The sequence below is a fragment of the Felis catus genome, chromosome A2 (assembly GCF_018350175.1).
Source record: "Felis catus isolate Fca126 chromosome A2, F.catus_Fca126_mat1.0, whole genome shotgun sequence".
Lineage (NCBI taxonomy): Eukaryota > Metazoa > Chordata > Mammalia > Carnivora > Felidae > Felis > Felis catus.
Window position 1 is genome coordinate 136,250,577 of NC_058369.1, and position 20,552 is coordinate 136,271,128.

The window sequence follows — 20,552 nt, forward strand, 5'->3', positions numbered from 1 at the left end:
CAGTTGAACTTTAAGAAGATTAGAAAGAACAAGATAAATCTGAGAGGAATGTAGTTTAGTCTTAGTTGTCTATTCACGAGTCTATTCTAATTGAGATGACTATTATAGGGGATTAAACTCAGTGATTTTACAGTGGTTTCTTTTTTCAAAATGTAATTTCTCCAGAACTTGGTAGTTTGCCTTCTTAAAGTACAAGTAAATACAATCAAAACATTAAAAATGTTCACATCAAGATGAACTTGGCCTACTCCCATTCCATTACACGTACAACATTTATTTGACCTGTACCTCTGTGTATTTCTTCAAGAATGCATTTTCTCATGATCGGTTTCAAACAAATGTAAAGCTTTAAAAGAGTTAGGTTAGTCTGAAAATATGTGAGTCCTTTATCAGCATCTTATGGAGCACACAGTATCTCTTTCAGATCCTGGATTCCAAGAAGTGATAAGAGTCCTTGTCTTGACAGGTTGATTTCTTTGCCTAGGCTCAACCGATAATGATAATAGTAGAGGCACTATGCGTGTACTATGTTTCATTGGCAGAATTATTAAGTTAACGTAAGACTTGAAGGGTTGTACACTAGTACAAGAACTTTCTTGCATAGGGTGTGTCTATGTTTTGCATACTAAATGCTAATGGTGCGTGAATTGCCAGGAAATCCTAATATGGTCCAGCCAACCAAATATCCAATAGGGTTTTTTGTTGGTTTTCCTGTTTGTTGTGACCCTCATTTTCATAATGGCAAAAGGTAAGGTTTTAAAATACTTAAATTTTGGGGTGTGTGAGTGGCTCAGTTGGTTGAGCATCTGACTCTTGATTTCAGCTCAGGTCATGATCCCAGGCTTGTGGGATTGAGCTGCACTTTGGGCTCCATGCTGAGTGTGGAGCCTGCTTAAGATTCTCTCTTTCCCTCTGCCCCTCTCCCCCACTTATACACACTCTCTCTCTCTAAAAAAATAAAATTTTTAAAAATACTTAAATTTTATGTTGTTCAAGATTTTAATCAATTGATTTGTGTAAACTCCCCTTTATCTTCCATCTGCTCCTGCACTTTGGGTAGTAACAAGGACCAGACTAGAGTTATTGTTGTGTGTCAAATAATTTACTGATTTATTTTATAACAAGACCTATGACATGGGCCCCTCTGTTACAGGCAATGAAAACAGGCAATCCCCACTGGAAAGAAATCATTCAGAAGTTTCTCTGTAACTAAATGCAATCAGCTTTCCTCCAAAAATAGTCTTCACTTCATCTGGACATTTACACATTTATGCAAAACCCGTAGCCATTTTTATCTTTGTTCTCTCTTTTGACTCCATCCAGGTTTCCAATGAGATAGTCTCCAATTCAGTGTGGAAATTAGGTTTTTCATATGCACTCCATTCTACACATGTGACATTGTAATAAAAAAAAAAAGTGGTTTGTTGTCCTTAATAATCTCATTTGGCTCTAGCACACTTCTTTGAGATAATTCTCTTGCTGGCTGGTTGTATTCTAAAAGTGTGCAAACCATATTATGCTTCTCTAATCTAAAGTATGCAGACCTTTACTTTCTACTCTATTTTATAGATTCTAGTTTTCATTAAACTGACATAAATATATCATCCTTAAACTTTTGATTTTGTTTTTAGTTTAAATTTCTTTCTTTTCAGATTTTATAGTCTGCTTCTTCCTAAAACATTATTTGAAATTGAATGTATTAATACATTCTATGGCAATTTTTCCCCATACTATTTTATTCTTTACTCTCTAATATCCTCTCATTATTTATTATACTTTATTTTTAAACTTCATTTTCACATAGTTCAGTGGATTTAGCCATAGAGTTACGTATTAAGGACTGGGAAGTTTTTAAATTTTTTTTTAATGTTTATTTATTTCTGAGACAGAGAAAGACAGAGCATGAGTGGGGGAGGGGCAGAGAGAGATGGGGGACACAGAATCCAAAGCAGGCTCCAGGCTCTGAGCTGTCAGCACAGAGCCCGATGCAGGGTTTGAACTCACAGACTGCGAGCTCATGACCTGAGCCAAAGCCAGACGCTCAACCGACTGAGCCACACAGGCACCCCAACGGACTGGGAAGTTTTAATCACTAAATGTTTTCTAACGGGCTTAATGACTATTCACACCAATCTATATTTTAGTCATTCACAGCAGAATGTCAAACCAAAGAGTTGTGGGACATATCATTGATACAAGTTACACAACAGAATACTGGGAATCCATTAGATATTAGTAAATTAATTAGACCTTCTTAAATTAATTAGTTCAAAACTACCACCCTTTCAGAACCATGGACAGCTATATCAACCTCTTGTGCTGATCTCAAAAAATGGGATTGTATAATGACAAATCTAAAGGCTCTTAATTATGTAGCCTTGCTTAATGCTTAGAAGTTTTAAACATCTTAGTTATCCTTAGGAAAATTATGCAGGGCATTGGGGTCTGAGCTAACCTTCAGAAAGCTTGCCTAGGGACATAAAGTTGGAGTCCACTAACATCAGTAAACTGGCCAAGCACACTATTATAGCCCTCATAGCTGAGGAGACTCATCTGAGGAGGCTTTACATATTTGTGTCTCTCTCAAAGAGACTAATATCCTAGGAAAGTTTAGTGGCCCTTGGCTTTGACCTAATGGTAGTAAATTTTGAGGCTGGGTAACGTGGCCTAATAGAATGTTATAATTCTATACAATTATGTGTGAGTACATTAGAAAAAGTTAAAGAGAGGAGACGATAGAAGTGGGAAAGGTAGAAAATATGTAAATAATCTTGAAGAGGTATTTAGAGATTTGTGGTCGGTTTGATCTAGAATATCACGGGAGCCAGTGGAAGCAAAGAAGAAAAAAGAAAAATGTAGTCATCGCAATATGCCAAGAAAGGTTATTTTACCTCTATCACTAGACATATGAGTATTTCACTGTTAGATAAAAATCATCCTATACAGTACTTATTAGGTTATTACATGGTTTTCTGATAAACTTTTATCACCCAAGATAAAATGTGAGTATAAGGGACCTGGATTAGATTCTTAGCATATTTCACTCAATTTTTCATGGTGGATTTATATTATCTACCCTCTTTCTCCTCTGTCCAACTTCCCCACTGTCATTATATTCTTGTGGATTTTTTTTTATTGGGAATGTTCCCTTTCATGTGAAAATGTAGCTGGTGTCTCTTTGGAAAGGAAACAAGACTAATTGTCTACTTTGGCAATCACTTAGTCCTGAGTCTAGCAGGAAGGGCTGGGTTTTGGCAGGAAAGAGAATTAAATGTTCAAATTCCCAAGCTGTCAGCTAGCAGATGTATGTTTGAATAGGAGAACAAAGAACCTTCTGGAACAAAGTTGAGGGCCTTGAGTGTGTTGTCACTTGGAAGGGGAATCTGTTTCAGCTCAGAAACAAATGCTCAACTCCATGTGTTCTGACTTTCTATACTAGTCCCCTCATCTCACCTCTGTAACCCTGTGCCTCCAGCCTGCTGAGAAAATATCCCTCTAGAGGGGACACATATGGCTACAAATTCAAATTTTCACCCTTGTCACATGCCTGTGCATCTTTATTATTGAGCTAATTACATTAGGCAGCATCAGGTGCTTTCCACCTGTCCTTTCTTTGTGGCTGTGTCACAATCCTATCTCCCTGCTTCCAACTTGGCCAAGTTTGGGAAGGCCACTGACTGTCTTCTGGCTTCAGTCAATAGTAAGAGACCAGCATTCCCTACACAAAGAGCCAACAACCTGTTTCCTGGCATTTGGCTTCTGCTAGAAGAACCCCTCTTTTCATTCTCTTTTGTCTTTGTGGTGTTAAGGGGAAACATAAAAAAACTGGTATGGCTTGAAAGTTCTTTAGATATTATTGATACCATGTTATTTTTAGCAAACCTATAAACTGTTTATAAACCTTTTCTACTTAGTAAAACCTAGTATAGCTTCAAATCTTATCCACACTCAGACCACTTCTCACCGCCCCCGCCCCCATTTGTCTCTCCCTTAGTCTAAATCACCATCAGATCTTACCTGTAATATCTTTGTCTCCCAAGTAGCCTTTGGAATTTACCTGTGTTCCACTTCAGTCTAATCTCAACCCAGCAGCCAGGGGGATTTCGCCACATCACACTACATCTCTGTTAGAGCCCAACACTGGCTTCCCAGCACACGCAGATGAAAAGTGAAGTCCTTACAGTTATTCATAATGCTCTGCAGGGCCTGGTCCACCAACTCTCTGGCCTCATCTCCTAATTTTTTTTTCCTTATGGCCACTCAACTACAGCCATGCTGTCCTCATTGATGTCTACTACACATGCTCCTACTGCAAGGTCTTTGCATTGTTCTTCCCTGAGAGAGTCCCAAAGCTCACTTCCTCCCTTTTTACCCTGCACATATTTTCTTCCCTGCTTTTTTTTCTCTTTAGCATTCATCATTATACATTTTACTTATTTACATTGTTTATTGTCTTGCCTATTATAATGCAAGCTTAATTTCTCTCTAATTTCTCTATGTTAGCCTTGTGAATTTCCTCTCTTGCTAGCATTTGGCACTCTTTGGCGTATTTAACTTGATATGTTTTCATCAAAGCTAGCACTTTGGTTTTTGTCTTTCCCAACTTTGTTGAGATATAATTGACATATAATATTGTATAAGTTTAGGTTGTACAACAATATGTTTATTTGGAACACATATATTGCAAAGTGATTACCACCATAGCATCAGCTCATACATCCATCACCTCACATAGTCACCTTTTTTCTTTTTTCTGTGTGGCAAGAACACTTAAGATCTGCTCTCTTAGGAACTTTCAAATATACAATACAGTATTTTTAACTAGAGTCACCATGCTATACATCAGATTCCCAGAACTTACCCATCTTATAATTGAAAACTTGGGCCCTTGACCAATAACTCCCCATTTAAAGCTACCGTTTTGAATCCCCTCTCTCCCCACACAGGTCCAACTTCAATCCATTTAATTTCAATCCGTACCAAATATATCAAAATAGCAAAAATCCTTTATATAATCAGGGAAGGGGGAAAAATTCTAAGGGAAAATGGGTATTCACTGGGCAAGTCTATGCAAAAGGTAAAGAAGTGTAAGATGATAGAAGGTTAAAATATTATTTAATGCAGAAAAATGATAGGAAAGACATCTACCCACAAGAGATGATCTCCAGACACCTACTGTGAAAGTAAGGAAAACAGGCAAGCTCCTCCCAATTCTGATGAAGTTCTCAACAGTGATATAACTCTTGGAAAATATCAGGCTTTCTGGTCTTTGGATATTTCCTGTCTGACAGGGTCTACTTTTCTGCATACTTCTACCTTCTTAGAGTCCTTCTTAATAGAGTCATTTAAAATCAACATAGCAAGAACTGTCTTTACTTATGTCTCCAGGCCCTTAGCGATTAAATGGACCCTTATGTGACTGGTTATATAATCAACCGTCCTTTTATCTATGACTTTGGGGGTCACACCTTTTTCTGAGTTCTCTTCTAGGGAAGTGAATGAATAGGAGTGGCTCTTATTAGACTTTTTCCAATCTGGGGCATAACCTCATGCCCAATAATTCATAGAAGTATGCTTCCTCCATCTCCTGCTCACAAATAAAATTAATTTGTCAAATACTTTTATTTTAGTCAAAAGTTCAAACTAGTTAAGATGAAGAGTTTGCCCCAAACACCACTACCTTAGGTTATTTTTGTTCATGTACCCTTTCTAATAATTTTGAAAAATCATTTATTGCCTCAAAGATTTTTTATTTTCAAGGGAAAAAATCATCATAATATTAAATAGTTACACAGCACTTAATTTCTGGCACACTGTAAGAACTGACATTTAAAAATGAAACTATTACAACATTCTTCTAAATGTTTCATGAGAAATCGAATGTTGTAATTTGATAACTACCATAATCCTTTTAAAGTATATTAAACTGTTCCCTAACATCTAGAAACTTTCTTTCATTTTTATTTGTTAAGTCATATTTCTATTCTACTATACCCTCCTAAATATTTATCCTTATATATGTTGTGCTTGAAAAACATTTTGTTGATCATATCATTCTAATCTGTAACAAAATATGCACATAGGTTTAAATTTAAATTTTTAATTTTCTCTAACCATGAGATTTTCAATGTTATGTTTTTTTTTCTGGATTGGGTTACAATTATAATTTTTAGTAATATATCCTTGATGAAAACAGTGTAAGCATACTATAAATGTCAGTGAACTAAACATAAAGTGTATACTTTTAATTGAAAAATCTTAAATGAAATGAACAATGATCAAACTTTTCTTAGGCTTTTAGTGAAAGGCAACTGCATTTACTGCTAAAAACTGGTTACACATTATAATCTGGAACATTTTATAATATGAAATTTTATGAGGACTGACTGTAATTGGAATACTTTATATAATATCATAAATGCAAAGTTCCAAGCTCTACCCCCAAGAGATTCTAATGCAGTAGTTCACCCCCACCCCTTACACTTTGGGAAGCAGTAGAACCTACTGAAGATGTGGGTCCTAATTCTAAGTGCAAAGGATAACCCCCTTGAAAGATCTAAGTTAAGGGTTGACACGCTCAGGACTATGGAAGGAGCCGTGAAGAGTGTATTACTGGGGACGAGAAGAGGGTAGGGACATACCAGCTGGATATATCTCAGTAGTCTAGGCAGGAGATGATGGTGGCTTAGCACAGGGTGGTAGTCTTCACGATGGAAATAAACAGATAGGTGTAAAATAAATTCTAAAGGTAGAGTTAAACACAGTATAGTGATTAAATGAATGTGGAAGGGGAGGTAGAAACAAGTGTCAAGGGTGACTCTCAGATTTCTGGCTTAAGAAACTGAGTGATGATAGTTACTGAAATATGGAATACTCTAAGTGAGATAGTTTGGGAAGTAGAGAAAGATCATGGGTCCATTTTGGACATGTCTGTCGCTTAGACATCCATGAAATTCTAGTTGGTTACCTACAGCAGCATGCATCTCACAAAGCCAGTACAAACTAAAGCAGTAACCCTCAAACTTTAGCATCAGAATCGGCTTTGGAGCTTGTTCAAATACAGATTACCAGACCTCACCCTCAGGGTTTCTGATTTTATACATCTGGGAGAGTAGGGGCAGGAACTTGAATTTCTAACAAGGATCCAGAAGATGTTGTTACTGCTGACTCAGGGATCACATTTTTAGAACAGAGGTAGAGCTTGATATTTGGAAGTCACTTGGAACACGGATGGTATCTGAAGCCATAGAAATTGATGAGGTTACTAAGGGAAGAGGCCAGAAATGGAACTACATAAAACTTCAAAATTTAAAATACCACTGGAGGAATTGAGTATCCTGAAGATAGTCAGAAGATAAGACTGAGAGTATGAACAAAGTAGGTGGCCTTTCACTCATGTGACCTCTTATAGGTCTTTGTAGCCCTATATAATTTGCTATACCTAGTTCTAAGAAAACACAACAAAATAATAAATAAGTATACCTGGAAGCAGATACTACCATCTGGGACTGAAAACCCAACATGTGCTTTTTGCTTCCCTCAGCTGAAAATTATGAAGCCAAATTAGGACATAAAAGCCAAGGAGTTTAGTTTTGTTAGAAGGATAGATACATCTCTTAGAATCATCACTACGGATCACCAATATGCAGACCATCTTTAGTGGGTGAATCACTTGAAATCTTATCTGGCCCCATGAGTTCTATTTCTATTATGCCTGTATTTAGTGGTGGACTACCTCTGCGTCTTCAGAATGTTAAGACCTTACCGAAGGGCCCAACAGTCTTCCTGACTTATGCTACCTTTTTCACTGTTTCCAGTTCAATCAATCCTTTTCTCACAAACTTGAAAATATTAGCCACACGGTTTATTTACTAATGTTTCATGGAGGGATATCCAAGCAGGAATTTTAAGAGAAATTGACTTCCAACCCTACCAGGGTCTTTTGTGACATCAAGGAAGGCCATTTGGCCTGTTGGGCCACATACTTGCCTCAACCTCCAGTGACATCTGTTGCATGACTCAAGTCCCCAGTAGAGATTGCAGAGTTATTACTGTTATCATCAACTCCCAGAGTCAAAGGGAACATTTTGTTAGTGATTCTCTTCTTCACATTAACAAAGCTAGTCTGGGGATAATTTTAGTATCTCTGATCATGGGTAGAATTCACTTGAGCTCCTGACTTTTTCTGGCTCTTTGTAACCCTATGGGCCAGGACTGCCCACACATAACAGGTGATTTGCCCACACAGAGAAAGCACAAAAAAGTTTCTGCCTTAACAATGAAGTCCTCCAGCCATATTTTCTGATGTTTCCCTTGTTGCCAATCTGTCATGTCATTCTCTGGATCCTGCCTAATAATCCGCCCCTGTACATGGATGGAACAGCCTGCCAGACTGCCCACCCATCTCTCCATCAGGCCCAACTATCCACCCACCTGCCTGCTTGTCTGCCCACCTGCTTGCCTGAGCTATGGATCGGGCTTTGTCTGTTCATCTGACACATGATTTTCTTTGTTCTGTTTTGTTTCTGTTTTTGTAGAGAATAAACTTTGCAGAGTTTTTGTTTTGTTTTTGCAATTTGAGCATTGCAAATTTGACCCACAAAATCTCCCTCACCTTTTGCTTTAGTTTCAGTTATAAGTAGTAAGTGTGAAATCAATATTCTCCTGAAACTCACGCTATGCGATAAATATGAAACTATTTTTAGTAAATTGGACGTTTAAAAAATTCAGCTGTAGTTGAATATATAAAGGATTTCTGGGATAAACATTTACATATTGAAAAGGATTCATTTGTGCTATGAATCCTTGCCCCCTAATGTACATTTTTCATACCATTTTTCATACTCGATCTTCTTAAAGTGAACCACTCCAGCAACTTGAGCATAACTTCCATCATTCATAATCCTTCTCGTCTATGGAAGAAGGATCATTTCAGTATTACTGGGCATTACCACAGCACTTGCCAGTATAGAACTAGATTGATGGAGAAAGCCCTCTCCACAGCATCCCAGCTGTGACAGCCTACAGGGTTCAATCCTGAACTGGTGTCTTCTGGATGACATAAATGTCAAGAGTCATAAACCTCTATGTTGAAGATGTTTTCTGCCCGAAGGCCCCAACAATCTAGGGTAATACCAGGACTCTATACATAAAACAACCAGAATGTGGTACAATGAAACCAATCATTTCTGTCAAGTTAATGAATATGCCAACTGAGAAATGAAAAGTCCATCTGCAGCAACTGGTTCTGTCTGAAATGAGTGCATCAGCTGTGCCCCAGTTTAATGCACAGGCTGAATATAGAAATGGCCTATATACCGCTAACATTTTCTTCCACATAAAGAAGACTATGATTTTGTTTACATGACAGTCAAAGGAGGGTATTCTTTCCTTCTTGGAGTCATCAAAGTGCTCCACATTTTCCTACATTTTCCAATGACCCTATAGGAACAAATCTTTTGAATCCATCATTTTAAAGACATGTTATTAAAATAAAACCAGCCAGTTATTTCTTCCTCCAATCTAGGTTTCTAGGAGACAAAAATGATGGACTCTGGAGCTTACTGATGATGTAACAGGCTCAGAACAAACATGGGGTTAGCCCACCATGGCAGTAGCATATGAGCAGAACTAATAAATTAATAAGTGTCAATTTTCATCATCTAGTAAATACCTTAGTATGTATATATTCTAAACTTACTTTTAGATGATACTGAATTATATAACTATCCTGGGGTCAGAGAGTACATCAAATGTACCTTTGTAATTCCCGTAGTACGTCCTGTACAGAACTGCACATAACAGGTGCACAATTAATCCCTATGATAGTCATAGAATATCAGAGTTGAACCCCAGAGAACCCTTAAAAATGTTCTGGTCCAACATTTTTCTGAAGTATGAATTCTTTCTCTCTTTCTCTTTCTTTCTTTCTATTTATTTATTTATTTATTTATTTATTTATTTATTTATTGAGAGAGAGAGAGAGAGAGAATGAGCAGGGGAAGGGCAGAGAGAGAGAGAGAGAGAGAGAGAGAGAGAGAGAGAACCAAGCAGGCTCTGTGCTGTCAGAGCAGAGCCTGAACCAGGGCTCAATCTCACAAACTGTGAGATCGTGACCTGAGCCTAAATCAAGAGTCAGATGCTCAACTGATTGAACCATCCAAGTGCTCCTGAAGTATGAATTCTTTTAAATATCTGACACAAAACATCTGCTCAGTATTTTCATGGATGCTTCTAAAGTTAGAGAAATCCCTGTGTTCTGGGCAAGTCCATTCAAAGTTGGGAAGTTTTAACTTACTAAATGAAAGAAGGAATAAAACAAACATTGGAGAAATACACAAAAGTATAGCACTAGATGGAGAGCACTCTAGTGATCAAAATCAACATGTTAAATTCCATGGTCAATTATTATAATCAGCTCCTTGCATGTACATACAATTCGCTTGCCTCTCTTTAGCTGTATCCTACTCCCTTGACTAAACCACACCCTGCTGAAATCCATCTATCCTACCATCCATGCTCACATGTTCTGCTACACATGCACGAGTAAAATACAGATCTACCATGATTGGTCACCCTTTAAATTCATGAATCTCAGAGGGCTCCTAAGGATACATGACATTCCGCCCCTGACCAATTCCTTCTCCCAGTCTTCTGGATGACTTTCAGGCCTCTCTTCTTTCCTCAAAACTTCAAGTATTCTCCCCACCCCTATTTACAGCAGATCACCTTGCTTCCTATTTCACTGAAAAAATGGATGCAATCTGAAGAGAAATTCATTTCCCCAACTGTATCTACCCAACTATTGGCATCGGTGCTCATAATGCGTCCTTGCTCGAAGGCCAGTCCCTCCAGTTATACATTAGTTCCAACTTCTTTTCCCTGCTTAAGGTTTTATCAATTTCTCCCTCCCTACTTGGATCATTACCATGAATATACACATGGTAATATTTCCCAAAATTTAAAATAACCCTTTCTTTATCCTCTCCCTGCTTCTGCTATCTCATTTTTCTCATTCCTTTTACAATAAAACTCCTTAAAAATATTTGCCTTTACTATGTAGCTCCAATTTTTTTTTCCTTCCATACCCCTTCAAACCATTTCAGTCACACTTTCACATATATCATTATTACAGGGACTATTTTCTTTTTTTATGTTTTTTTTCTTTTTTTAAGTTTATTTTTTACTTTTTAAAATTTACATCCAAATTAGTTAGCATATAGTACAACAATGACTTCAGGAGTAGATTCCTTAGTGCCTCTTACCCATTTAGCCTATTCCCCCTCCCACAACCTCTCCAGTAACCCTCAGTTTGTTCTCCATATTCATGAATCTCTTCGGTTTTGTCCCCCTCCCTGTTTTTATATTATTTTTTTCCCTTCCCTTATGTACATCTGTTTTGTCTCTTAAAATCCTCATATGAGTGAAGTCATATGATATTTGTCTTTCTCTGACTGACTAATTTGGCTTAGCATAATACCCTCCAGTTCCATCCATGTAGTTACAAATGACAAGATTTAATTCTTTTTTTTTTTTTTTTTGGATTGCTGAGTAATACTCCATTGTATATATACACCACATCTTCTTTATCCATTCATCCATTGATGGACATTTGGGCTCTTTCCATACTTTGGCTATTGTTGATAGTGCTGCTATAAACATGGGGGTGCATGTGCAGGGACTATTTTCTTAACAAAATTATGTTGTTAAGTACATCTTATCATCATTTTTAATAACCTCTTAATAGCATTTGGCAGGGACACCTGGGTGGCTCAGTTGGTTAGCATCGGACATCAGCTCAGGTCATGATCTCACAGTTCATGAGTTCAAGCCCCTCATTGGGCTCTGTGCTAACAATGCAAAATCTGCTTGGGGTTCTCTCTCTCTCTGTCCCTCTCCCACTTGCGCTCTCTCTCTCTCTCTCTCTCTCTCTCTCTCTCTCTCTCTCTCTCCTCTCTCTCTCAAAATAAATAAATAAACAAAAAACCCTGCATTTGGCATAGTTGATTACTCTCTCCTTTCTCCAAATATTTTTTCACTTGGTGAGGTAGCCGTGATCAATTCTTTTCCTTCCTGTAAGTGCATGCCACTCCCCTGCTAAGAAATGGTGTTTATTCCTCCACTTCCTTGAATCTAGGTTAGCCTGTAATTGCTTTGACTAACAGAATATGCTTTGACTAATATAAATAACACTTTAAGTTCCAGATTTAGCCCTTAAGAGGACTGGCAGTTCCTATTTCTCGCCCCCTTGAACCCTGAGCTAAGAAGGCCAGGAGGCCACATGGAACAGTACTGAGGTGCCAGACATGTGAGCGACAAAATAACTTTGGTCTTTCACCCCAGTCAAGCCTTCAGTGACTACAGATCCAGCCAAGATCTGACTGCAGCGAGAGGAGAGACATCAAGCATGAACCGCCTAGTTGAGCTCAGTCAATTCATACAGCCTTGACATATAATAATAAGTTGTTTGTTTAAGGCACAAAGTTTTAGGTTGGTTTCTTATACAGCAATAAATAACTGTGTCACCCCATTTAGGAAACATGAAAACATGGCTTCAGACTAAAGGGAATCTAACTGACCGAGGGCACCCAACTGCTATCTCTGGAATGCACTGTCATATTTGCATAGCATATGAATGGTTGCGTGTGGCAGGAATATCAAGCCAGGCCCATTCCTGGGAAGCCAGCACTTCTCCAGATGGTTGACTTTGGCTTCAGGACTTCCCTGTGGACTTCCTAAGCCCTCTTTAAACTGCATCCATTCAACCTCCCCCACCCAAATTTTTTCACTTGTGATCAGACTCTCATTGCAGTCTGTCAGCTGTCCCAGTCTTGTGGGGCTCCCTCCTCTGCTTTTCCTCACAAGCATTTTCCCTAATAAAATACTTGCATGTTTAGTTCTATCTTTAGTTCCATCCTCTGCACAGAGGATCTGGGTTAACCTACCACACTTGCCTGGCTCTTTAGTCAGTGCTTTTCAGTCTCTTTCATTGGTGTCTCTTCATCTCCCTGAAGTCAAAGTGTAGATGTGCCCTAAGACTCAGTCCTTGGACTTCTCTTTTTCATTGACGCTTTTTCGCTTGGAGATCTTGATGAATCTTGGGGCTTTAGATGCCACTTATATGTTGAAGACTCCAAAATATAGATCTCTCTCCAACCTGGACGTCTCCTCTGAACTCCAGACCTGATAGTTCACTTAGGAGTCTTATGGGAACTTCTCAAATTTAATGTGTCCAAAATTGTGCTACTAACATTCCCCCCCGCCCCAAATTTTTTCTCTTGCATTCCTCATGATTTCAGTAAATGGCAATCCCATCTTTCTAGTGTCTGGTCATTAATAGATTCTGTCATCTTTAACTCCAAAATCTGACCACATCTCACCACCTCCCTTGATACTGTCTTGGTCCAATGCGTCATCTTTCTCACTTGGATTACTGTGACAATCTTTAATCTGGTTCTCTGCTTTTCTTCTTATCCTACCTTCACCATAGTCTCAGGGCAGCTGCCAGAGCAATCTTTTTAAAATCTGTCAGATCATGTCATTCCTCTGCCTCAAACCTTCATTTACTCAAAAATCTCACTCTGAGCAAAAGACCAAGTCCTCATAATTATGTGTACACCCTCCATGACGGGGGCCCCCAGTACCTCTCTGACTCATCCTGTCACCTCTCCTCTTAGCTCACTCTGCTCTATCATGTTGGTTTCCTTGATGTGCCTCAAATCTGCCCAGCTTGCCCCAACTTCAGAGGGCCTTTGCCTCCGCCTTCTTCCTGGAACATTCTTCCTCTTAATATCAGCCAATCCCCTCCTTTCAGTTTTTCTTTAAGTTTATTTATTTATTTTGAGAGAGAGAGAGAGAGAGAGAAAGAGAGAGAGAGAGAGAGAGAGAGAGAGAGAGAGAGAGAGAGAGAGAGAATGAATCCCAAGGAGACTCCACACAGTCAGCACAGAGCCTGATGCAGGGCTCAAACTCACGAACCATGAGATCGTGGCCTGAGCTGAAATCAAGAGTCAGCTGCTCAGCTAACTGAGCCACCCAGGCACCACCCCTCTTCCAGTTTTTATGCAAATATCAACTCCTCTGCTAGACCTTTTCTTATCACCGTCTCTAAAATTACTGTTCCCACTTCTCAGGACGCTTTATATTTCTTTTACCTATTTTATTTTTCTCCTTAGCACTTGTCACTAAAATAGTGTGTATTTGCTTACTTTTTCTGTTTTTGTCTACACCACTATAATGCACACTCTAGGAAGGAGCAGATTTTTGTCTGCTTCACTCTGTTGTTTCTCAGCACCTAGCAAGCATTGTCTGTTACATAGAAGATGCTCAGTAAATATTCATTGAATGAACATATACATTATTTTTCTGAAATAAAATAAACACACATGAGCCAAATTTCACTGTCTGGTACATATAAAATGCCCAATAAATATCCATTGAATTAATGAATTCTTTTCCTAATATTTAAAGCACAAAATACATGAGCAAAAATTCCACTGCAGTGAATTAGAGACACTGTTTCACCGCAAAATGTACAGAGTATACCATTCTGTAAGTAGATCATAACTGGGGTTTGAGAATCTTTTTATCACACAGATATTTTTAAAATAATGGTATAGTCTTTGACCTTCATGTGTAATGTCTGTTTCTTATCACTAATCTATTGGATATCCTATCTTTGACTGCTGATCATGGTGGAGTTTAATTAAAGTACATTAAAGGGAAAATTCCCTACCTTATTTCTTGGCAGAAGAAAACGACTCCAACTGACTTCATTTTGTGATGAAGTTCATTTGTTCAGGTAGCATATGCAGACTTAAATGAGAGAAAGAAAAAGGGAAAAAAAGGATAAGCTTAAGCATTTTAAACTCTTTCTTTCCTCAACCCCTATAGATGGAGAAGGTACATCTTTAGTCATTCGAGCCCTGTAGTTTCTGGTGCCAAAATTCCACTCCTCCTTCCTCCTACTCTTCTTGACATATATTTAAAACAGCCAAGTGCAAAAGGAACTCACCATATCTTCACGAGGGGAGGAAGCTGTGCATTCCCTTTACTGTATCCTGGGATATTTTTAGCACATTTAAAGAACAGATTTTGACAATAGCAAAATAGGGCTGTTTGAGAACTGGTTATTTAAACCCCTGCTGAATGTATCCTGACAAAAATTAGAGAGTTTTATTAATTAGATAGCCTGAGGAGAGAATTAAAATCTTGAATCACCGCCCCGTGTGCCAAAATACGTTGAAATCTTCAAACTTAGCCTTGTAATTAGAAGGTCCCAGCGAGAGAGCCAGAGTATTCACTATTCATATTGGAGAACCTGACTGGCAGCAGGCGTTAGTGAGAGAAACTGCAGCAGCCAGTTCAGAAGGACAAAGAAAAAAAAATGGGTGTCATTGAAAATCTGTGTGCCTGACTTCAATCTCCAAGAAACCAGGACAGGGAGTTGGAATTCACGGCTTTGAAAAACAGGAGACTGTGACATTGTCTTCCCAATTTACACTGAAGCCTTGGTGCCATTATCTACACGAAGGGTAAAAAAGGCAAAGTTTAATTGCCCCACTGCTTTCTTAAGGATAAAAAGGTGGGGATGAGAAATCAATGAAATTCTTTCCCAAGCCCCAGCAGGCAAGATTTTTGTCTAATAATTTGTACTGGAGCTCTAGTGATTTTCATGCAACTTCAAATATTCTCAAGAATAATGTACCATGTTGTAGCTCCCATAAATGAGAATGCTTACCTTTCAAAAATATGACACTTTTCAAATCATTTGCATTTTAAAGGTCTAAGGAATTTTAATCACTGATCAGTTTTAACCCACGTTTCCTGAATGCGAACATGAGAATACACCCTCAGCTTTGCCATCCTCATAAAAATTCTCTCTTAAGCTCTTGCTTTCATGTGTTTTTAAAATGGCTCAGCTCCCCTGCAGTTCTCATTGGCCTGCTTTCCCAAGTGGTCCCTCTGCTTGGAAGATAAAAGACCCTGTTCACCTCAGCCAGGGCTCCAGCTTCCGGCTTCCACTTACACACTAGTGGAAAATAACTTAAAGACGGAACAGGAATGGTGTATACAGGCTGACCTTGAGCTGGTGCAATGCATTTCCTCACAGGGGCTTTTCAGTTCTCCTGTGGTCTTTATTCCCATTGGGAAAAGCCACCTGATACACAAATTTCTTTAATTAAAATAAATTCTACAGCTTCATATCTACCCAGTCGTTATAGAATATAAGAAGCCCACTTATTTCATGGCATAATAGTTTTGGATTCTGGAGTCAGGCTGCCTACATTCAAATCCCACCTCTCTCTCTTATTGGTGTGCAATCTTGAGGAAGTTACTTAACCTTTCTGTGTCCTATTTCCTTATGAAAAATATGGCTTCTATAAAATGGGAATATTATCTATTTCAAAGGGTTGTAGTAAATATTAAGTAAATATGCATAAAATATTCTATAAGCATAAGCTATGATTATTTTATATATCCCTTTTACTAACAGTAAAATAACTAAGATTAAGATATACAGTTAGGGCTGTTAATGACATTTAATGCCTCCAGGATTAAAACCACATAAAAGTTCTTTGATATCTACTGGTTCATTGGTATTGACCGTTGCTATGGTCTGAATATTTTTGTCCCTCCACTCCCAATTTATATATTGAAATCTTAATCCCCAAAGTTGATGGTATTAGGAAGGTAGTGCCTTTGGGAGGTGAGTAGTAGGTCATAGGGTTAGAGCCCTCATAAAGACAGTTAATGCGTTATAAAAGAGACCCCACAAAGATCCCTAGACTCTCCTGCCATGTGAAGATCCAGCAAAAGGTCAGCAGTCAGAAACCTGAAAGGGGGCTCTCATCTGACCATGCTGGCATTCTGATCTTGGATTTCCAGCCTCCAAAACTGTAAGAAATAAATTTCTGTGGTTTATAAGCCATCCAGTCTGTGGTATTTTATTATAGAAGCCTGAAAGAATTAAGGCAACCATTTTGACAGTTACTAAACACTTGTCATGTCCACAGCAAATGTTCAATAGACTCCATTTCTGGCCATCCATTAGCTGGTGTTCAGGGCTGCAAGGCTAGTTTCCTTATGAATGAAGATCTGATGTTCTTGCCAAATAAGAGCCAGACAATACATCTCTCAAGTAATATGCAGTCAATAATATTTAAGTGATTCTCAAGGAATTATGTGCCATTACCACTAACAAGCTTTTATTGGGTGATGATTGTGTGCTGGGCATGGAGCCAGATGCTGAGGACACAAAGAGCCACGACATGGTCCTTTACAATAGGTTTAAGATCTGGTTGGAAAGATAGGATATAGTCATCAAGAGATAAATAAAAACAAATGGCAGCATAAGGTCAGTACAAAGTAAGTGGACCAGATAATCATGCTCTAGCAATTCTAAAGCAGCAAGAGGTTATTATGGGTTTGGGGAGCTGAAAAAAAATCTCCCTACATAAAAAAATCAGAATTCAGGCAAAATCTTGAAGCTGAAGCAGAACTTTAAACAAGTAGGAAAAAGAGGGGAGAAGGCATTTCAGTGGTCAAAGAATTAGAAATGTTTATGGCACAACTGGGAAATGAACTGGCTAGTTTAGGTGAATCAGGGTGTCATAACCATTCACCAATGGTGATTCCCCAATTTCATGGAATATATATTTTTAAATGCAATTTGAATTTAGATTCACTGAAAAATTCCATATTTCCTCATGCAGGGCACTGTCTCTCACATCTACATAGTTAACCAGTGTAAAGGAGCAGTTTCCTAGCATGCTATATTTAACCTCTGCAACTATTTTTTCATTTGTCCGTACATCCAATCAGATGAATGTTGGGGAGAGTTGGAAGAGAGAATTAATTCAGCCATAGGACTACCTTAAAAGTTTTCTTGAAAGGGGCTAAGAAAGTAAAAAAGATGAAAGGAAAATTAATAGAATATACATTTCTTTTGCCCATGCTACTCTGTACCTGATCAGAAAAGTAGAACATTTAGAAGTAAAGAAAGTATAGCAACTATTTGTATATCCCTCTTTACAATGAAGAGACAGTGATATATTCATGAGGGAATAAGTGTGCATAGTAATTATGGGCAAAATCAGGACTAGAACTCCAGACTGGAAGTCAGAACCTGATCTCCTGGCTATCTGGCACACCAGGCTGGTGGAGAGAACCTGGCGGATGAAGATTGGCCATAGAAACCAGGAGGAAGTCAATGGGCAGGTGACTGTGAGATGGCCTCTGGTGTTAAAAGAGAAGTTGAGAGAGTAGAAGATTCTGGAAGAGTGAAGAAGCCATGATATTGGGGCCAGATAAAAAAAAGAGCACCAAGATCAGAATCTTTGAAAAGTGGTACTCTCTGAGTCTGAGGTCCCTTGATGTGACTTAGGGATCTGAGACTAGAATGGAGGTGCATGGCACCCCCTATGAATTCTAATTCAACCTGTGAAATGAATTATACTTTTGGTGATCAGAAATGGACCTCAAGGAGTATTTCCTTGAATATCAAAGACACTAATAAATTTTTTGATACTTTATTTAAGGTTCTTGTTTTTCTTGTCAACTGATTCTACAATTATCACTATTAGGATCTCTAACCAATAGAATATAGGAAGATTCCAGCATGCAAAATGCAATAGTAGATTACACAAAAACATGATTGATATGATAGTCATTGAGATTCATCCTGATAATCAGGAAATCAATGTTTATTGTAATGGTTATTTTTAGTTGGTAGATGACTTCTGCAAACTTTATTTTACTTTCCGGCTTAATTGTAGCATTTAAAAAACTTTTTTTCTTCAGGTCTATCTCTCCAAAGAATATTTCTCCCTTCAGAGAAAATCTGAATGCTCAACTCAGCAAAACTGACACACGAATAATATTGGTGTCGAGAGCTGTCTTATTAAATATTTTATATTAAATATTTTATAAATGGTAATTTATTTGTAAGCCTAAAGATAAAAGTCATGTTGTAGATAATTGAATTCTATGCAGATGGAGATAAATTCCAATGAGATATATAAAGGTAAAGAAACAAAATAGTTTTGATATGGAAAAAATGTTAAGAATATTAATGAAGTAACAAATAAAACTTAAAGTTGTAAGGTTTATAAATTATGATTTGCAAGGTCAGTTTGATTGATTAATGTCTTATGAGAAAAATTATTCAAAGTGAATTGAAGGCTATTGATTGTAATCATACAAGTTGACAACCAACAAGGCCAAGATATGGGTATAGTAAGGATAAATAGTGGACATAAAATGTTATCAATCCCTTGTACACAAAATGTTATAGCCTTGCCTGAATTGCTTCATGCACTTCTTGTCATTGTACCTCCAGAAGAGAGTCAATTTGGAAAAGGCTTGCAACCTTACTCATCATTGTTCCCCCAAAGTTCTTGGCACATAATAGGTTTTAAAAAGTATTTTGTAAAATGAACCATTAGGAGACCTGGTATGATAATTTAGAACAATGGGATGGTGTAAGCAAAGGTGTAGCTGCAGATTTGAAAAAGATCAGTCTAAAAGTTAGAGGCTGAAGAGCATTTAGAATAAAACTAACAAAATGGATGGAATCCCCCCCAACTCGATAAAAAATTCAGTATGTAATAAAATATGAGGCATCTTGTGACATTTAAGAGATAAATATAAGTCAAATAAAAAGGGATTTGCAAAGCACACAGTAAATGTACATATCTCATTACTTCACAAGGTACACATGCTGAAAATGTGTATGAGCTTTTTAAAAAGGGTTTAACATAAAAATATATATTCAAGGAAGCAGGAATGTTTAAGTGTCCTAAATTTCTGAGCCTGATACAATGGGAAGAAACTATGCTCTAACCCCCTCAAGGCATAAATTGTGTACAGTGTGAAAAACACTAACTTTGAAATCAGAATAGCTGTACTCAATTTTATTCTGCTACCTACTAGCTCTATGACCTTGCACAAGTCACAATTCCTCTAAATCTCATTTTGTCATCTGTGAAATGGGGATAGTGAGATCTCCCCTGAATAATAAATACAATGATTTAGTTGAATGTACATTCAGCACAAATGGATATATCATATACAAGGTATGAAATAATTCCTTGGAATCACTAAGATATAGACTATTAGGATGACCCAAGGTGACACTGATAGTTTGAGAATTCAATATCCAAAGTTTCCGTTTATCAAATTTCCAATTGACATTCTGCTGGGAATATACTAATTTTATGACAGTAGTTACCTCTGCCATGGGTACTTAGTACAAACACCTACCATTTATTCTTAGAATGCAGGGCTAGATGGGAAGGTAGGTACGGAAAGGAGGGGATTCTAATGGCCTTTTATTCTTCTTTGAAAGTTTATTTATTTTCAGAGAGAGAGAGAGAGAGAGAGAGAGAGAGAGAGAGAGAGAGAGAATCCCAATCAGGCTCTGTGCCAGGCCCAACGTGGGGTTCGAACCCACAAATCAAACTGTGAGATCATGACCTGAATCAGAATCAAGAGTCAGAGGCTTAACCAACTGAGACACCCAGGCGCCCCCTGATGGCCTTTTAAAAAATGCC

General features: G+C 37.9%; 1 long non-coding RNA gene across 1 annotated transcript in view; it reads right to left on the reverse strand.

Moving 5' to 3' along the window:
• Nucleotides 1-1,959: 1,959 nt before the first annotated feature.
• The window catches only part of LOC102899776, a 110,640-nt gene continuing 92,047 nt past the window's right edge, over nt 1,960-20,552 (reverse strand). The window contains exons 11-12 of the long non-coding RNA XR_006594466.1: nt 14,735-14,814; nt 1,960-8,912 (exon numbers count right to left, since the gene is read on the reverse strand). This is a non-coding gene — a long non-coding RNA (uncharacterized LOC102899776). The remainder of the gene's footprint in view (nt 8,913-14,734; nt 14,815-20,552) is intronic.